Raw genomic sequence first — 19,060 nt, 5'->3', positions numbered from 1 at the left:
GCCCTCATTTTCAGTTGTGAGCAGTAATCTCTTCCTAGTAATTCTGAATTGGCGTTAACAGAGTGGCTAATGCACTGATAAGCAGCTGATTTAGAATCAGATGGTTAAGGGTGGAATCATCTCACAATTGCCATGATTTCTCTTTTCCTCAGTATATTGGAGCAGGGACCATTTCGCATTTTTCTTCATATCCTGCTTACCTAGCACAGTACCTGGCACAAAGTAATAGGTCAAGACATGCAGAATAAATACTTCTTCTAGGCACTCTCTTTACAGGTGGCCTTTTAAAAAAATTTTTCTGTCCTGGAGATTTATCCCATACTATTCCCATCCTAGAGTCTCTGTGGCCCTAATTATTCTCATTCAAAGCTCTTCTGGAAGCTGACTTCTATAAAATCTGCCCCTTCCATGGGGAAGGGGGATGGAGAGAAAGAAGATAAAGGAGAAGTGACAAAAGGAAAAATACAGGAAGAAGGTAGGAAGCTGTGCATTCCTTTATACAAACGCCTCTCCTCAGTGACAGGTTAAGTTGTTGTTACCTTTGAAAAAAATCATCCCTGTTTATAAGCATTAATAAGTGATGGCCATAAACTACAGAGCAACAAGAGCACCAGTAAGGTTTGAGGAGCAAGATTGAAAGCCATCTCGACAGAAAGTCAACTGCATCATTTTTAACGGAGCACAGCTCCAAGCAACAGCAGATATTTAACAATTAATAGTGGGTAGATAAAATGCCCCACTGCTCTGCCCGAATATGACCTGGACACTTATAAGCAGAGATAGAAACCATTCGGGGGACTTAGAAATTCTGGTCTTTGACCTACAGGTCTGTAATGTATCAGCCAAACTTTTACATGATGATGCATTTGTTTGTATAATACAGAGTAAGGTCAGGTGGGACCATCCCTTCCAGCTACTTAAAATGTCAAAGGCCGAATTCTGCACTGTGATGAGCAGTTATCAGAACTCCTAGCCCAGCCTGTCAATAGATTCTTGCCTCCCTCTGCTTTTTTTTTTTTTTTTTTTTTTTTGAGATGGAGTCTCGCTCTGTCGCCCAGGCTGGAGTGCAGTGGCCGGATCTCAGCTCACTGCAAGCTCCGCCTCCCAGGTTCACGCCATTCTCCTGCCTCAGCCTCCTGAGTAGCTGGGACTACAGGCGCCCGCCACCGCGCCCGGCTAGTTTTTTTTTGTATGTTTTAGTAGAGACGGGGTTTCACCGTGTTAGCCAGGATGGTCTCGATCTCCTGACCTCGTGATCCGCCCGCCTCGGCCTCCCAAAGTGCTGGGATTACAGGCTTGAGCCACCGCGCCCGGCTTTTTTTTTTTTTTTTTTTAAAAAGCAACGTATAGTTGTTTACCAGCTGCATACTATTACTAGATTCCAGCCTCTTTGCTTTTACATCTATAGGTTTGGTCAATTATTGCAGTAGCTTTTTGGTCTTGCTAAGAAAAGCCATTTAAATTTTTTCCAGATTTCCACAGACAGGTAGTGATTAGAATATATTGTCAAATCCCTTCTTGTTTTTTTTTTTTTTTGTCACATAGCTCACCTGCCAACTTGTTCTTGTTAATTCAGCTCTTCCAGCTCTTGCTTGTTTCTACACTTAGTTGTGGGAAGATGAGGTGACTGAGCCTGAATAGGAGATAGCAGCGGTAGCTGAAGCAAGATGAAAATGAACGATATTTTCAAATCCTAAGCAGGGCGGCAGAGGCTAATAATTACATTAAAAAGGCCCTCTGTAGGTAGGTGCAAATAGGCTAGTCTAAACAAGTGCCGCTGTTTTAATATGGGCTGTTGGAGAGATGTCATTACCTGACGAGACTGCCACCTTTCACCTCTAGCCATTGTGATCCGTTAGGTCTCACTAACGGGGAGCGTGAGGAACTTGTTTGCAGGGGATTTGTTGTCTCACGCTCAGAGGCAGCTGAGAGACTTGCCAAATGACAGAAAGACGCTTACATTCACAAGGTGTGATTGCCTAAGTGTTTGTCTGTGTCTAATTAGTTTGCCTTTGCTGGTTGGTAGCTCCACAGCCAGGAGGCAGATTGACTCTGCAGGCTGTAAGCAAAGAGGGTTGATTGGTGTTATCATTTGTTTATTTAACCCTCCCTCAAACCAGGAAATCTTTTCTAAAGAAGAGCCTTTTCTGCTGCCTCTTAAAAAGGCATTAAAAAAAAAAAAGAAAGAAAGAAAAGAGAAAAAGAAAGAAAGCAGCTCCCACCGAGGCTGAGGCTGTTCCGCTGTCCCCTTTATCATGTACTGGTAACAGGCAAGTCACTGGTCACAGATGCTCTTTGTTCAAGAGAACACGCAGAACATTTTGCTCGGAGACGATGGACCTGATGCTCACATCCTTTAGACTGAGGAGAAGATTAATTTGAGACCGATGCTGCTTTTTCTCTCTTCAATTTTATAAACAACAGTGGAGAGAAAAGCAGTGGTCTGGGCCCCTGCTGCTGCTGCCTTCTAGAGCGGCACACACCCTGCAGAAAGATGTGCCGGGAAGTGAATTTAAAGGGGGAATTTGGCTTGAGTCTCGTTGGTTGCCTTCCTGATGTGCATCAGTGGGTCTGCCATAACAACTACGGTTGACAGACATTCCTGGGCCTTAAATCTTTTGGGTTTAGGGGTGCTCTTTTAGATCAGGCCCCAGGGAAGCCATGCTCCCTTCCTTACCCCATGTGCACTTGTCCTCAAAGCTGCCTCAAATGTGGGCCAGAGCTCAGGGCGTCATTACTTCAGGTAGGTTTTTACAAGTGATCAGGTTTCCCAAGGACACAACTTAACATCAGTTCATACCCTCAAATCTTTGTTTGGCTAGCAAAGATGATATAAGAATTGTTATTTTCTTTTTATGGGTTTGCTTTTTCCAATATGTGTGAGCTCCTCATTAAGGTATTCTGCCTTATTAACCTAACACAGTAACCAGCAGTTCCTGAGTAAACACATCCTGAATAAATGAGCAGGCTTATAGGAATCAACAATCATATTCACTTATATTTTATTTTTCAGCTCAATTTCTTCGAATGTTCTTTGTTACCTGTTAGAGGACATGGTGTGCATCCTGTCCCCCAGGACAGATTACAATAATAGCTAACTTTTATTGAGTGTCTACTATGTCCCAGGCACTGCAATAACTATGTATGCCATCTAATTTAATCCTCACAGTAACACTCTGGGCCAGGTGCTATCATCATTCCATTTTATAGATGAGTACACCAGGTCTCCTTGACTCTAAGTAACCTGTCCAAGGTCAGACAGCTGTTACATGGTGGACCCAAGACTTAAACGTAGTTCTGTCTGATTTGGAAATCTGTGCTTATAACTAGAAAGGATATTCCTTAGGGCTCTGTGTGTGCACTGAAGGCCATGTGGCAATTGTGACAACCCAACCACAAAGAAAGGCAAGAACAAAGCTCAGAGAGAGTGAATTGTGTGCTACGGCACATTGCTGGAGTCAACAAGGGTCAAGCTAATGTATGAAGCTTATGATTTACAGTAAGTGGGGACACTTTTGTGAAATGTATTCATCATTCTGTGAGCTCTGAGTATAGCATGACTTTTCTGTGGAATCTGAGACATCTCATCAAACCAAGGGAGACTTCTCAAATAAATCATGCTTTTATTGTTACTGCCATATTTATTTGCTTCCTACTTTTGGCTTATACTTTTTAACAGGCATATTTTGGAGAGGAAGGGCTACACACAAAATGCCACAGGCCAGAAACGAAGCCAATAAGTCCCAGAGGAATGACAGAAATGGAGTGTGGTGGGCAGAGGCAGTAAGTAGTGTTTGTCTGAGGAATGAAATGGTACTGTTAAAAGGGTGGACACCGAGCAGGAGGCAAAGGAGCGGAACAGCAAATGGCAGGAGAAGAAATGTCAGGGCATCCAGGAGTTCAAAGTTCCTCTACTGTTAATGTTGCCACCAAGAGACGGCCCAGGCATTGCTCTTACCCTCTTAGCCATGTCCTTGCCGCACTTAGGAATTCACATTTCGCAGCAAGCTCAGTCTCCTCAGTCCTCACTTCTTGCAAGAACTGTTTGCACAAGATTAGATAAATAAGTATAATTCAAGAAGAAAATAAATAACAAATATGCATACGAAGCCTTGCCAAATCTCCGTGAGACGCAACAGGAGGTTTTCTTGTAGCTCCTCTCTTTGTAGTCCTCTCTGCTGAGCTGCCGCTGGCCAGTAGAATGTGCCTTCATCATTGAAATCAGTGGGCTGTCCCCAGAATGCTGGATCAGCTGGCAGGGGAACAGGGGTGAGGGCAGCTGCTCTGTTTCTGCTACTACTGTCACCCACTTCTTTGGGCAACTATGCCGTATCATTTGCTCACTTGATAGTCTTCAAATTTTAAAGGTGGATTCTTACATGGTTTGGTGTCTAGTTCCTTCAGCACAAAGGCAAGCTTGGGGTAAGAGATGTCTGGAAGGATAGTGTCATTTATTTTGTGTATACTTATTTTATATTATTTTAAAAATAATTCATTTTAGAGCATTTGTAGTGTTAGTCCATAACTTATAGGAAAGGAAAAAGCAAAACCAAATAACAAAACCTTTTTCTTCACCATAGATAGTTTGAAAAGCACTCGTTTGGAGTACTTCTAAGTCTAGCAGGGTTGGGGAAAGGAAAAATTTTCCGATCTTTTCTTGCATCTCTCTCTATCTGTCTATCTCTGTCTCTCTGTGTGTGTGTGTGTGTGTGTGTGTGTGTGTGTATTTTTCTGTACTATTGGAATGTGTTTCCTCCCCTGACCTAGCTGCCTTCTTTTGTTTATACATACAAGCATGCACACACACACACACACACACACACACACACACACACACACATTAGCATTCACCATCACCTGACTCATTAGGCTTAAGATTTGACTTTCACTTTCTCTAACAATCAACCAAATGGATCCACGGCTATAGTAATCTTTCTTTGTTTATTTCAATGCCTTTCTTAGGAATGAATCAAAGTACTTTTTGTTGCTGGGTGCAGTTGCTTCTGCCTGTGATCTCAGCTACTTGAGAGGCTGAGGCAGGAGGATCGCTTGAAGCCAGGAATTTGAAACCAGCCTGGGCAATGTAGTGAGACCCACTCAAAAGAAAGGAAGAAAAGAAGAAACAGAGAGAGAGAGAGAGGAAGGAAGGAAGGAAAGAAGGAGGGGAGAAAAAAAGGAGAGAGGAAGGAAGGAAGGAAGGAAAGAACAAATGTAAAAAATTGTGTTAAAATTGTGGTTATTTTATATGAAAAGGAGCCTGTTTAACATACATATAAAACTGGCAGGATGCTGAAATAAAAAAGCTGCCCTGACACCTCTAAGTGGATCAATGAACCATAAAAAAATCTCTGGAATAAACAGAGGGAAGAAACCCAGTCCAGTCTCCTGCCACCATAACCTGAGACTGTATATCCAAGTTGAGTGAAATTCATTCATTAACTTACTCAATAAACATTAATTAAACAGTCAATCTAAGATGAGAAGTGAGTTCAAGCCCATTGTTTTCATAAGTACCTCTGGACTTCATGGTGGTTCTCTAGAATTTTCTTTCTTCTTGGGAAGACACATCATGTGGTCTCCTCCCAACCCAACCCAAGACTGGCAGAATCCAAAGCCGATTCCTGAGCTGTTGGGAGGTACAGAAGTTTTAGTGGGGGATTGAAGAAGAATGCCTGTGGAATGCCTATGACTTATGAATGAATGAATCATGAACAGGCTTAGGCAAGATACAAGGGTTTGTGAGTTAGAGTTGACAGTGGGCTAAGAGGTGACCTTGAAGGTAGTTGGGAGCATGAGCTCTGGGTATAAGTGGGGTTTGAGGGTTTATAAAGGGAAGGCCTATATTTTATTCTGCATACCTTCAGTAAGTGCTTATTTGCCAGATCTTGGTCTAAGTGCTTTACACACATTATTTTATCATCCTGACCACACAACAACAACCCCATGAAGTAGGCATTACTGTTATACCTGGTTTACAAAAGAAAGAATGGAGACCTGGGGAGCTCACACAGCTGAGGAATGATGGGGTAGGATACAAGCCCAGACTGTCTGACCTGAGTGTCTAACTCCAGGGCCAGTGCTTCTCAGTCTTTGACACACATAAGAATCATTTGAAACACTTATTAAAATACAGATTCCTGGACTCCAGCCCTAGAGATTCTGACCATCAGTATGTCTGGGTGGGATCCAATGTTTAGCATTTCTAAGTAGCTCGCTAGTGATGCTGATGCTGCTGGTCCTTGGACCACACTTGGTGTTATTGCAAGGCCCATACTGTTAACCATGAAAGCTGTCTCTAACCTTCATCTCTCCACCTCCCCTTTATTGCTCTTCCAGCATAGAGGGCTGCTGGATTTGACTGAATGTTTGTTCCTCCCCAAATTCATATGTTGAAATCCTAACCCCCAATATGATGGTTTTAGGGGGTGGGGCCTTTGGAAGGTAATTAGATCATGAGGGCAGAGCCTTAAGAATGGAATCAGTGCCCCCAGAGCACTCTCTTGCCTTCTTCCTGCTATGTGAGGATATACTGAGAAATCAGTAGTCTGCAATCTAGAAGAACCACACCATGCTGGCAACCTGAACTCAGAATTCCAGACTCCAGAATTCGTGAGAAACAAATTCCTGCTGTTTATAAGCCCTCAAGTCTAACGTGCTTTGTTATAGCAGCCTAAGCTGACTAAAACCACTGCTTAGTTCTTTAGGTTTACAAACCCAAGTCTCATCCTGGCTACTTCTCTAGTAAATCCAATAGTGAAAATTTTGCAATGCCTTTGTCTTTGTGTGTGCTGGGGAGGTAGAGGCCCAGGCGAAGTAGAATTCATTGCTTTGTGTTCCAAGTAAACACACTTTGTACCCTGCACTAACCTTACCTAATACAAAGCAAGGCATCCAAGAACTGCTGGGGTTCCTGTGGGAACTGGCATCTCAGGAACTGCTTTCCAGCCTGCCCACTGGGTATGGGCCACCACAACACTACTAACAGCACAGGTATGGACGCCAGTAATTAATCCTGTAAATAACTTTGTAAAATACTCCTGCCTGTGGCTTAAACATTGCTTGTAGCTCCTCACCACTGGAGAGTTTGTGGATCCCCAGAGTGTACATTTCAAGGTTCAATTTTTATTCCCTTTTTCTTCTGAAATAACCAGATTGAATTGGCTTCTCGCAGTGTGTCCCCAGGTCTTTCCATCCAGAAGTCTGCAGAGGCTTTGCAAAGCCTCTCCCAAAGGAATGGATTCTGTGGTCCTGGGTGGAGGAGACGGTTTGAGCCCTGACTCAGCACCGCCTGCCTCTTACTCTTCTGGGCTTTCAATCCCTCTGCTGCTAAGCCCTGAAGATGCTGACCTCCTTTCCTGGAGGTGCTGCAGGGATGGCAAATAAGCAGAACACCTGAAAAACACCAAGTGCTCCCCGAGAGTGTGTGATGACCTTACATCACGCCACCATGGCTGCCCCTGCATTGGCTGCCCTGCAATAAAAGAAAGTACAATAAATCACACCCATACAGACACAGTAAGGAGTTCACATTCCTCCTGCCATTCTTTCTAGTGTGTCGGGGTAAAGCCTTTCCACAGACAAGGAAGGACAGCATTTTCTTCTAAAAAATCAAAAAACACACAAAGCAACACACAAAACAAACAACACATCGAAGAATATGGTAATTTTCATTTAGTGTATAAAGAGGCTAACTCAAGTTCAAGGATACTTCTTTTCCAGTCTACAGATTGCATTGTAAGTGTATCAGGAAAAAATGTACATTCTGGTGAAGGAATGGGGGGGTGACAAGTGCAGAGAATCAAACACACCTGCAAAAATGGGCTGCCTCCCCCAGACTCAGTCAATTCATTGCTTGATTAATTATGGGAGGAGATGCCCCCACCCCCATCACTCATGGTATAGGGTACTGGACGGGTTATGTCATTACTCTCTGATACCCACCAGTGTTTCTCAAGGCATGATACTGAGATCCCTTCCCCACCCCCATTAACTGAGTCACCAGATGCCTGACACAAATACAAATTCCTAGGCCCACTCACTCTAAAACCAGTGGTTAAGTTTTTGGTGGAGCAGGGACCTTGGAATCTATATTTTAATGAACACAAGGTGATTCTAACACTTCCTGAAATTTGAGAGCTACTGATCTGGTATAACTACCGTTAGCTATTTTATATGATTTTGTGATTGAATCATGAGATGTTAGCCATCCAAGGCAAAAGATCCTTATAAATACAAGAACATCATTAGGTCTCTAGTATTATAATTGTTCTAATGTGGGTATCTTCAAAAATGATTTCAGTGGGCTTGTTAGAAAATTCTTTCCATCATAGTCATTGCTCTGTCTGCTAGTAAAATATACTCCTGTGATTTTTGCTGATAATAGCCATTCTTTTTCTGATTTCCTGTAGGTACAGCTGCATCATGGGAAGAACTCAGGCTTTAGAATAAGGCCGAGTTGGGCTATGTCTTAGCTCTGCCACTTATGAAACGTGAGACTCAGACATGGAATTTCCCTCTCTATGCCTTAGTTTTCTCATCTATAAAATGGCAACTATAATGCCTGCTTTATAATGCTATTGGGAGAATTAAGAGTTCATATGACAGTGTCTGGCACATAGGTACTTGACAAATATTTATTATTCCAAGTCTTTGAAATTACATCTTTCCCTTACATTTGATAACTTAGTGGCAGGTTACTCTTTTGTAATCTTGACACAGCCCCACTGTGCAAAGCTCCCCGATCTCAGCTTCACTAATTTGTCAAGTGAAATGACTGTGATGAAACAAATTGTAATTACATAGAAAGATCACTTAGAATGTTAGAGTGGCTGCTGTTGCTTGTTTTTATGCTGTTTTACTTGCATACTAATTGACACTGCCTACCTTAGGTGACCAGGTCAAATACCTAGGACTGTGTTAACTATTTTCCAACAGCTCACATAAGCAAGAAACAGAGGAGCAGGGTGACTGCTTAAGCTAAAGGAAGTTATTTCTTCACCAATTTTTGCCACTTTTTAAATTTTGTGATCAATTTTCAATTCAGTGGAAAAATGTGAATAGTTGCCATGTATCACACACGCACGCACACACACACACACAAGCATGTCCTTGGCCAAGAGCAGACAATTTATATTATTCATTCTTTATAGTGAGAGTTTATAAAATTTCATCCATTTATGAGAATTGTTACAAAATCTGGGGAATTAACAGGAAAACTGGACGAGACTTCTATTGAGTATTGGTAAGTGCCAGTTAAAGTGTACTTCTGGGTAAAATGAGTAATAAAAGTTGCCAAATCCAAAATTGGTTGACTGATACTTATTCTTAGTTTTACAATAGATCTTAATCCAAAGTTTATAGCTGTGAGGGCTTTCATGACAAAATATGTATATATTTAAGTTTCATTGGTTGCAGAATTACATCAGATCTAACTGATGTAAATGTAAATTTATTCAGTGGAAAAAAAACCCCACTACCATAATGCATTCATTTGCATGTGCAATGCTAGTTCAATCTTTTTCTCTCTTTCTTCTTCTTTTTTTTTTGTAATTTCTTTAACTCTCTCCTTCCAATGCCGTCTTTCAGGATAAAAATTGATGGTAGAAAAAACAGTCCAATTGAGATATTAAACTACATAAAAGATATAATTCTAGGCTTTGACTTGATTTCCTCACAAAAATGTCAATTTCCATGTAATATACCTGATAAGAGCACACTTTGATTATGGTGACACTTAAATTATTTTTCTTTGACTAATGGAGGGATGGGTTTTTCCATGTTATCAGATCTCTGGTTTATTCTAATTGCTGTAGTTCCTTTGAGGATTGCTTCTTGTCTCTTTTTCTCCTATCCGTTGAAGTGCACATCCATTTTTAGGAAAATGCAAATAATGATTCTGGAAAAGATTTGAGCTGTTAGATTTTTAGAACAATGAATTAGAAGTTGGTAGCCCAAATTGCTACACAGCTGTGATTTCGCAGGGCAGTACTAGGACCAGGACTCAGTGCTTCTGGATTCCATGAGTAAAGGGTGTTTTGTGTGTCTGCATGTGCTGCTTTGCTTTAGAGACCATGGGCATTTCAGTGGAATTTTGTGACCATTTTCCTTTTTTTCAGAGCATGGAGTCAGCATTGCAGGGGTTTAGGTTTGAGTTGGGACTGGGAATTCTGGTTATGTCTTGGTGGTGATAAATCTTACATTCCACATGGGAAGAGCTGCCCCTGTGTCTGTCTATATGTTTCTTGAGCTATCCTTGGTACATAGCAAGCTCTGGGGGATCTGCAGAACAGAGTTTGTTGGAGGATAGGGTTCACTGCTATCACCTCACAGTGGTCCTGGATGAAATAAAGCACTACACTCAAACCATTTCTTTACAACTCTTTTCCAGACCTCGGTTTCAGGCGGCTGCCTGGCTACTGGCTGGAAATTTTCAGGCAATTCCCTACTTACTGCTGCAGTCTCCTGAAGTTAACATGCATGCTCCACCCTTTAGACACAAAGACCTTGAAACCATGAGTTGGACACAGTTGGTTCAATTCATTCTCTCCACTGATCAGAGTTCCTGAGGAACCATGGTGTTAGTAGTAGTCAACGCCTTAAGGACATCTACAAAAGAAGGAAGTGAATCTGCAATTAATGTATGTCCTGAGTTTGATTTAGCACATTAAAGTAAAAACACCTTTGGTGTTTTGTGCCTCAGTGCTCCTTTCTTCTGGGGTATGTTCAGGAAGTGACACACATAAGGTGTGGAGTTTAGTGGCTTTTACTGGAATCCAGGAAAGCCCTGATACAACTCTCATAATCACCCTCCAAATGCAGGTCATCCATGGTAAGTGTGACTGGCCTCCCCAGTAAGGTTTCCTATTCCATCCTCCTACTCACTTGATTACAGAGCAAATTCCAGGCTCTTGCAACAACCACTGGTCAGGGATCTAGATCAGATACAGCTAAGAGGAAGGCTGGGTCTGTGGACAGCCTGCCTTGGAGAACATACCCAAGGGACAAGAAGCAAGGGATAGATTCCTGGTTGTGGGCAGCAGGTAGGATGCTGGACTCTTCAGCAGAAGAAAGAGGCTGACTTTGTGCCAGCCTGGAAAGGGTGCACCCTTGTCCTTCTGCATGAGAATTAGTTTCCTCTGTCGTGACTGCCCACTAGCAAAATGTGGCCCAATGTACTGGATTAGCAACTTGGCTAGTGGGGAGGAGCTCAGAAGGGGATGATAGAGAAGTTAGGGAAAGAGAATTCCTTCCTCTGTGGGCTGAGGCAGAAAAACGGAAGATGCAGACAGGGCCCTCTCCCCCTTTCACCGACAAAACCAGTCGGCCCAGCACCGTGATTTCTGTGGCCTTCTGGGGTGACTCTAGCTGACTGGAAGGATCTGCATTCCTATGATGAATACTGTATTTCCTTGTTTCTAAGGTTGCTTAAATTATAAGGCAATTTAATAATAGCTTCTAAGAAAAAAAAGAAACACTTCCACAGAAAAGGTCCATAATAGTACTTGCTTGCTGGACCATCAGCTGCACTGTCCTACTTCCCATTTACTGGGGGAATTGGCAAATTTGGCAGAGCAAGCTGTGTCTGGGGAAATTTGGTAACACCAGGAAGGTAAATGCCCTGGGGAATCTCTGCAGAGACAAGCCTAGTCCTACTTTATGCAGCAGCAAAATTGACAAGGTGCCCAGGCATCAGAAAAGGAGCACGTTACAGCACTTGTCCTTCAGTGTATCCTCTCTCCTTATTTACATATTTTCCATGAAAGGTACATCTTCAGAGTTCAGCTCCTAAAAGCATACATGCTAATTTTTCTACAGATCTATTATGTATGAATGAGAAGAGTCTATTCTTTTCTTGGTGTGTGGAGGATTTGTGCGTGTAACCCCCCATTAGTGTTAATGGCAGATCTATGCATAATTTCCCTAACTCCCAGAATCCAGGGCATCTAACTAAGCCACATGCAATTGCTTACTCACACACTGACAGGGAGTAGGTGCCAGAGCTAAGGAAACCGGGGTCTGGGCTGGGATTTTAAGTTCTCACAGTTTGGTGGTCTGTGTTGAAAAAAGGTTACAAAGGATGTAAACAGAAGAAATTTGCTTATCTTAAAACCCCTGTGAAACATTTCATGGCTTCATTAAGACGTGTCCCTGCCCATAAGACTATAAACTAGCAGAGGTTAGGGACTGCAAAGCTCTGTAGAGTAGCTGGCCCAGAGAAGGCACATAGTGCCTGGGTTTTGTTGTTGTTTCTTGAGTGACTGAACTAATGAAAGAATAAACAAAATAAGTATTTTGTTACTAGGTTTGGTGATTCTCTGGATTTTGGTCTTAGATTTGCCTCTGGATTTTGGTCTTAGATTAGGGCATTCATCTTCCTGGTGGGTTACCGAATTTCCCTGGATACAGCTTACTTTGCCAAATTTGCCAATTCCCCTAGGGAAAGGGAAGTAGGACGGCACAGTTGACTGGTCATTCAGCTTTTGGGTTGGGAGCCATTAGCTGCTACCATGCAACGTGTTTCTTAGATGTCGGAAACCTTACCTCCATTGTTAGAGTGAGTCCTCCGAATTATTTCCATTTAGACATGAGTGAACCAAAGCTAGCAGAACATAAGTTATTTGTGTAAGATCTCACAGCTAGTACAAAATAGAACTAGAATTTGAACGTGGACCTTTTGACTATAAAGTTCATTGTCTTTCTTTTACAATATCTCCCTACTTCTGTTCTGTTACCCCATCATGACACGCTCTCTAAAACAGCTAGCAATCCTAATCCTACGCTCACTTATTTATACTCATACCTACAGTAGTCTGAATATGAAAACCTATGTTTATGATAAGGTAAAAATGCTCCCCTGCCCCCCCCACATCTTATTTTGTTGCTTTTTAATTATATTTTAACTTTTATTTTAGGTTCAGGGATACATGTACAGGCTTGTTATATGGGTAAATTATATAGGTAAACTATACAGGTAAACTTGTGTTGCAGGGGTTTGTTGTACAGATTATGTCACCACACAAGTGGGCATAGTACTCAACAGTACTGAGCATAGTACTCAATAGTTACTTTTACTGGTGCTGTCCCTCCTCAACCCTCAAGTAGGCCCCAGAATCTGTTGTTTCCTCTTTGTGTCCTCTGTTGGATAAGCAGTGCCTGAGATAGTTGTCCAGGAACCTTTAGAGATTTGCTCGAGTCAGCAGCTGGCCAGCGCCTGAGCTGTGGCGCATCAAAGGCAGTCCATTGGGCAGGAGAGCTGCCGACAGCCTTGCCTTAATGATTACATGATTGAATCACTAATGAATAAAAACGTTTCATGCAAAGCAATTCAAAGCTGCAAGATAATCACTTAAGTAAGATTAGAATCTTACTTGACAGTATAGGAAGAAGAGAGCAAGAGTGAGTGAGAGAGAGAGAGACATTCTTTGAGTTGACAAATTACACCAGTTGTTCAGTTTACTAATTTACATTGAGAATTGTGTTAATTAACTTGCTCTGGAGGAGAATCTACGATTAATACTTGATGTTGGCTTATTCATCATAATGTGTAGAAGTAATCTGAACTGCTGTGGCTAGAAAAAGGAAATAGTATATACTAGAATGTGGGATCTCTGTCAAAGATTCTAAGGCAGTAAAGGATGCTTTGTAAGAGTGTCTGACACCACGAGCCAATACACATACATAAATGTGTGAACATAAATGTTTGCTTTAGCGTGGCTGACTCAATCAATGCACAACTGGACATATGTATTGTGAAGAGCAAGGATATAGTCTGGGGTCACTGTATATAGAAGGAATGAGGCGAACATGTTGAGGTTTTTTGCTTGCCTGAATTACAGCTCTAGTGAGGAGAAAAATAACTCATCCTCCCCAATTATCTTGCTGTCTTTGGGTTTCTATATCTATGTGCTTGGAAGCTTCTTACTGAAGCACGGTATGAGTTGGATCGTACTCTAGTTACAAGGTACGTTGTGCTGAACTGGTTTGGAGAGAAGTTGGTATGTGTAATATGTATTAAGAAGGGGAGTAATCTATCAAAGTATAATCAAGAAAAGTGAAGATTATCTTTTGTTTAATTCTGCAAAATCAATATCCTTAATGTTTTCTGTTTACTTTTTCTGTCAATTACTGATATGAGTGTTACACTCTCCAACTATAATCACGATCTGTTTTCAGTTTTCTCAGTTTTTGCTTCATGTGTTTTGAAACTTTTATTAGGTATATACGCATTTAGGATTGTTTTGTTCTCTTGATGAATAGACCCCTTTATCATTATGAAATGTCCCTTTTAATTTCTTTACTATGATTGATATTAATACAGTTGCTCTAGCTTCCTTCCTTCATTCCTCTCCACCCTCACTCTCTCTTTTTTAATGTTTAATTTACATAGTCTATCATTTGCTGTCTTTTTATTTTTAGCCTTTTTGTGTCTTTAGAAGCTTTCTTATTTAGAGTATGCATTTGGATCTTATATTTTAACCTACTCCTCTGACAACCTATGCCTTTAATTGAAGTATTTATACTACTTACTTTTAATTATTAATATTGCCAGATTTAAATCTACCTACTTGCTGTTTTTTATTTATCTTGTCTTGTCTTTTCTTTTTTCCTCTTTTGCATTTGTATGTGTTTTAAAAAAATTTCCATTTTGTCTCATTTTTGGCTTATTAGCTATATATCTTATATTTATTTTGAGCTATTGTTTTAATATTGCAACATACATTTTTAACTTACAGTAATGTGTTTTAAGTAATATCATGTCATGTCATATATGATGGATGAAAGTTATGACAGTTTAGTTCTCCTTCCCTTCTTTTTCCCCATCCTTTGTGCTATTTTTATACATTTAAATTTGTTATATTTTATAAACTTCACAATATATTGTTCTTATTGCTTTAAGCAGTTATTTATCTTTTAAAGTTAAAAGTGTTAAAAATGTCTCTTTTATTCGAGACAGAGTCTCACTCCATTGCCCAGGTTGTGCAGTGGTGTGATCTTGTCTTTTTTTTTTTTTTTTGAGACGGAGTCTCGCTCTGTCGCCCAGGCTGGAGTGCAGTGGCCGGATCTCAGCTCACTGCAAGCTCCGCCTCCCGGGTTTACACCATCTCCTGCCTCAGCCTCCCGAGTAGCTGGGACTACAGGTGCCCGCCACCTCGCCCGGCTAGTTTTTTGTATTTTTTTAGTAGAGACGGGGTTTCACCGTGTTAGGCAGGATGGTCTCGATCTCCTGACCTCGTGATCCACCCGTCTCGGCCTCCCAAAGTGCTGGGATTACAGGCTCGAGCCACTGTGCCTGGCCGATCTTGTCTTACTGCAACCTCTGCCTCGTGGGTTCAAGCGATCCTCACACCTCAGCCTCCTGAGTAGCTGGGACTACAGGCTTTGCCACCATGCTTGGCTAATTTTTGTATTATTATTATTATTATTTTTAGTAGAGATGGAGTTTCTACACATTGGCCAGGCTGGTCTTGAACTCCTGATCTCAGGTGATCCGCCCACCTCAGCCGCTGAAAGTGCTAGGATTAGAGGCATGAACCACCACGCCTGGTCTGAAAATGTCTTTTATAGTAAAGGGTAAAGGTATTTACCCTTTCTACCTTTCTTTATTTCTTTGTGTATGTTCAGACTTCCATTTGGTATCATCTATCTTCTGTCCAAATAATTTTCTTTAATCTTTCTTATGGTGTTGGCATGTTGGCAATTAATCTTCTCAGATCTTATTTGTTTAAAAGAGTATTTTGCCTTTATTTAAAATAATTATTTTCACTGGGTATAGAATTCTAGGTTGATGGTTTTCCCTTCAGTACTTTAAAGACGTGAATTCATTGTCTTCTGCCTTACATCATTCCTGATAAGAAGTCTGATATTGTTCTTATCATTCCTCCTATGTTTACATTGTATCTATTTTTTCCTCTGGATGCTTGTAAGATTTTTCTCTTTCTCAGTGGTTTTAGGCATTATAATTATATTGTACCTCCATGTGCTTTTCTTTATGGTTATACATCTTAAAGTTGGTTAATATTCTTGAATCTGTGAATTAATAGTTATGATTGATTTTGGTCATTATGCTTTCAAATTTTGTTGGTCTACTTCCACTCACTTTCTAATACTTCACTTACCTGTGTGTTAGACTGCTCTGTATTGTTGCACAGGTCATTGTTGTTCTGTTTATTTTTTAAGTATTTTTTTCTGTCTATGCTTCATTTTGAATAGTTATTATTGCTAGGTCTTCAAGTTCACTGACTGCTTTTTTCTTTTACAGGAGCTATTCTGCTATTAATCCCATGCAGTATATTTTCATTTAGACATTTTAGTTTTTATTGCTAGAAGTTCCATTTTTGTCCTTTTAAAAATGGATCTTCCATATATTTCCTTGTTATACCCATGCTTTTCTTTATATTTTTAAACTTATTAAGCGTATTTATAATTATCAGTTTTAGTGTCCCTATCTAATTAAACTAATGTCCTTAGCTAATGTAATCAATTATTATTTATGTCTCTGATTCCAGTGATTGATTTCTTTTCTCCTGATTGGATGTAATATTTTTCTGTTTATTTACATGTCTGGTGAACTTAGGTTACATGTCAGGAATTTTTATGCCGTTAGGTGTTAGCTTTGGTTGTATTCTTTTACATAGTATTGGACTTATTCTGATACGCAGTTCTGTTACTTAGAATCAGTAGTATCCTTTTGTGGCTTGCTTGAAGCTTTGTTAGGGAGTGTCTAGGACAGTCTTTATTACATAGATAATTTAAATTAGCTACTAAGATTGTACCCTTCTGATAACTCTACCTCATTCCCTGTGTATTATTATGTTTGTCCACTCTGCATGGTGGGAATATAAGGTGAGTTTCAGGAATTGTTTGGTCTTTTGTTTTCTGGAAGGTTTCCATGGGGCCTTGGAGAATTTACTGTCATCCATGTGCAGACCCATCCTCAGCAAGACTTGAGGGACTCTCAGCAGATCTACAGAGCTTTTTTCTTTCTCTCTGTGCAGCTCCTCCCTCCCTGGCTTCCTATTCCAGAGGTTGCAGCTGTTTTACCTTTCTGATCTTCTGTGTCTGTGTCCTCATCTAAGTGAGACCTTTGGCTTATATTTAGGTTCCTTTCCCTGTGCTGCAGCCTAGGACCTGCCTCCAGGTAGTGAACTGCAGCAATGGTCCAGCTTGCTTCTCTTTTGTCAGGGATCATAGTCCTATACTGCCTATTCTCCAGTGGAAAGAAAACCCATTGTTCTGTGTATTTTGTTAATTGTTTCTAGTTGTTTAATGCAGGAGTCTCTAGTACTCCATTTTGGTCAGAAGTAGCAGCTCTTGTGAGGTTTAAATGAAGTCATGGTACATATAATTAATGTTTTAAAAAGTAAGCTATTCTTAATTTTCTTTGTAGAACTAGGAGCAAGAGATGGAAGTGGTTGTTAGAAAAATCTTTCTACCATACGTTTTCGGCAATGAAAATAGGCAGGAAATAGTAAGGTTTTGTTTTCAATCACAGAACGGATTTACATAGGCTAGAGAAGAGAGGCTTTCTTCTAAAAAAAAAAAACCCTCCTCATTCCTCAGTGACCTCTGTATTTCTCCCCCAATTTCAGATTCCATAATACTTTTGATAATGTCTCAGCAAAATAGTGCTAGGGGGAGCTGACGTAGACATCAGTTCTTCTGAATCCCAGGTTAGTGATATGTCTCTGACTAATCTTTAGAATTGCCTCTTCAATTTTAACTAAACTATCCATGAAAATGACCATGAAAGAGAAATAAACTTTAGAAATTGAGTGGGAGAATGTTTTCTATGTGTAGAGTTTACAACAATTTTGTTCTAAGTGTCTACTTAGACAGTTTTTGTCTCTTTGAATGTGTCAATACCATGATAAGATCAGTGATTTTACTCAAAGGATGGAAAAAGACTAAATAGCCTAAAGATTTCCCCAAGAAGTGCTTTTATAATACCCCAATGAATTACCAAAGGATAAAGTGAATTCCTGGAAAACAAACCAGACCCTAAGGTGAATTTTCTTCTAAAAATTATATGGAGTTAAAAGGAAAAGGTAAAAATAAAAGTATAGGGGTGGAATGTGCTTCAAAATATTGGCTAGGTTTATTGCATCTCCAGATTGCTTTAGCTATTTGAGAAAACCCCCGAGGGCCACATGACTGGTCTCCAAAGTTGTCCACTTAAGGAGGACTGACTCAAAGGAAACTCCCAAAGGCCATTTGAGTTTCAGGAGCTTGTTTTTCAGCCTCTTTTAAAAATTTGCCTGAAAAACCCTTTGGAGAACTGTGATAGGAGATATGGGAATTTGACAAGCTTCTATTCTGGATCTCAGAATCCATCTTTCCAGCCTCTTGACATTACAAATGAGGAGACTGAAGCCCTGTGAGATGGCATGACCTAACTCAAATCACAAGCTGGTTCCTGGCACAGCTAGGGCTATTCTCTCATTTAACAAATATTCACTAAATACATAGTGTGTGAATTGCATCTAGTCCAGGGCTTTTTATACCACATCACAAGCCTCCCTTCATGAATTATAATAATGTGAAAAAAGCTTATCAGAATCTTTTAAAAACTAGCCTCTCTGAATGTATCATTGAGGTATATGTCTGGGGAAATTCAGCACCTGTGGTGGCAGGAGAGAGGCTCAATCAGAATAGGAAGTGAGTGGCTGTGTGCCAGAGCATGACGTGTTTCTGCTGAGAGGGAGATTTCCATGCAAAAGTGGGACCAGAGGTCAGAGACCAAACACAATGGTCAAATGTGAATTAAGAACAATTAATGAGTCTGGACTCAAATTAATTGAGTTCTTACCCGATAAACAGTTAGGTCATACTGGCACTTGAATTCAACATTGCAACAGCAAGAAAATAGAGGATGTTAAATTGGTTATATTATTATTCAGAAGAGAAGGGATGCTGGTGTTGTCAAGTACAAACTCTTGTCAGATGCCTTTATCTGCTCAGATCTCCAGTTACTGTTCAAAGTTCAACTTTCACTAGCTATGAATTGCACAATTATGTCAGCTTCTCAGGTTCAATCGAGACAACATCAGAGAAAAAGGAACCA

Source organism: Macaca fascicularis, chromosome 1 (assembly GCF_037993035.2).
Source record: "Macaca fascicularis isolate 582-1 chromosome 1, T2T-MFA8v1.1".
Lineage (NCBI taxonomy): Eukaryota > Metazoa > Chordata > Mammalia > Primates > Cercopithecidae > Macaca > Macaca fascicularis.
Note: the sequence above shows the minus strand (reverse complement) of the source record.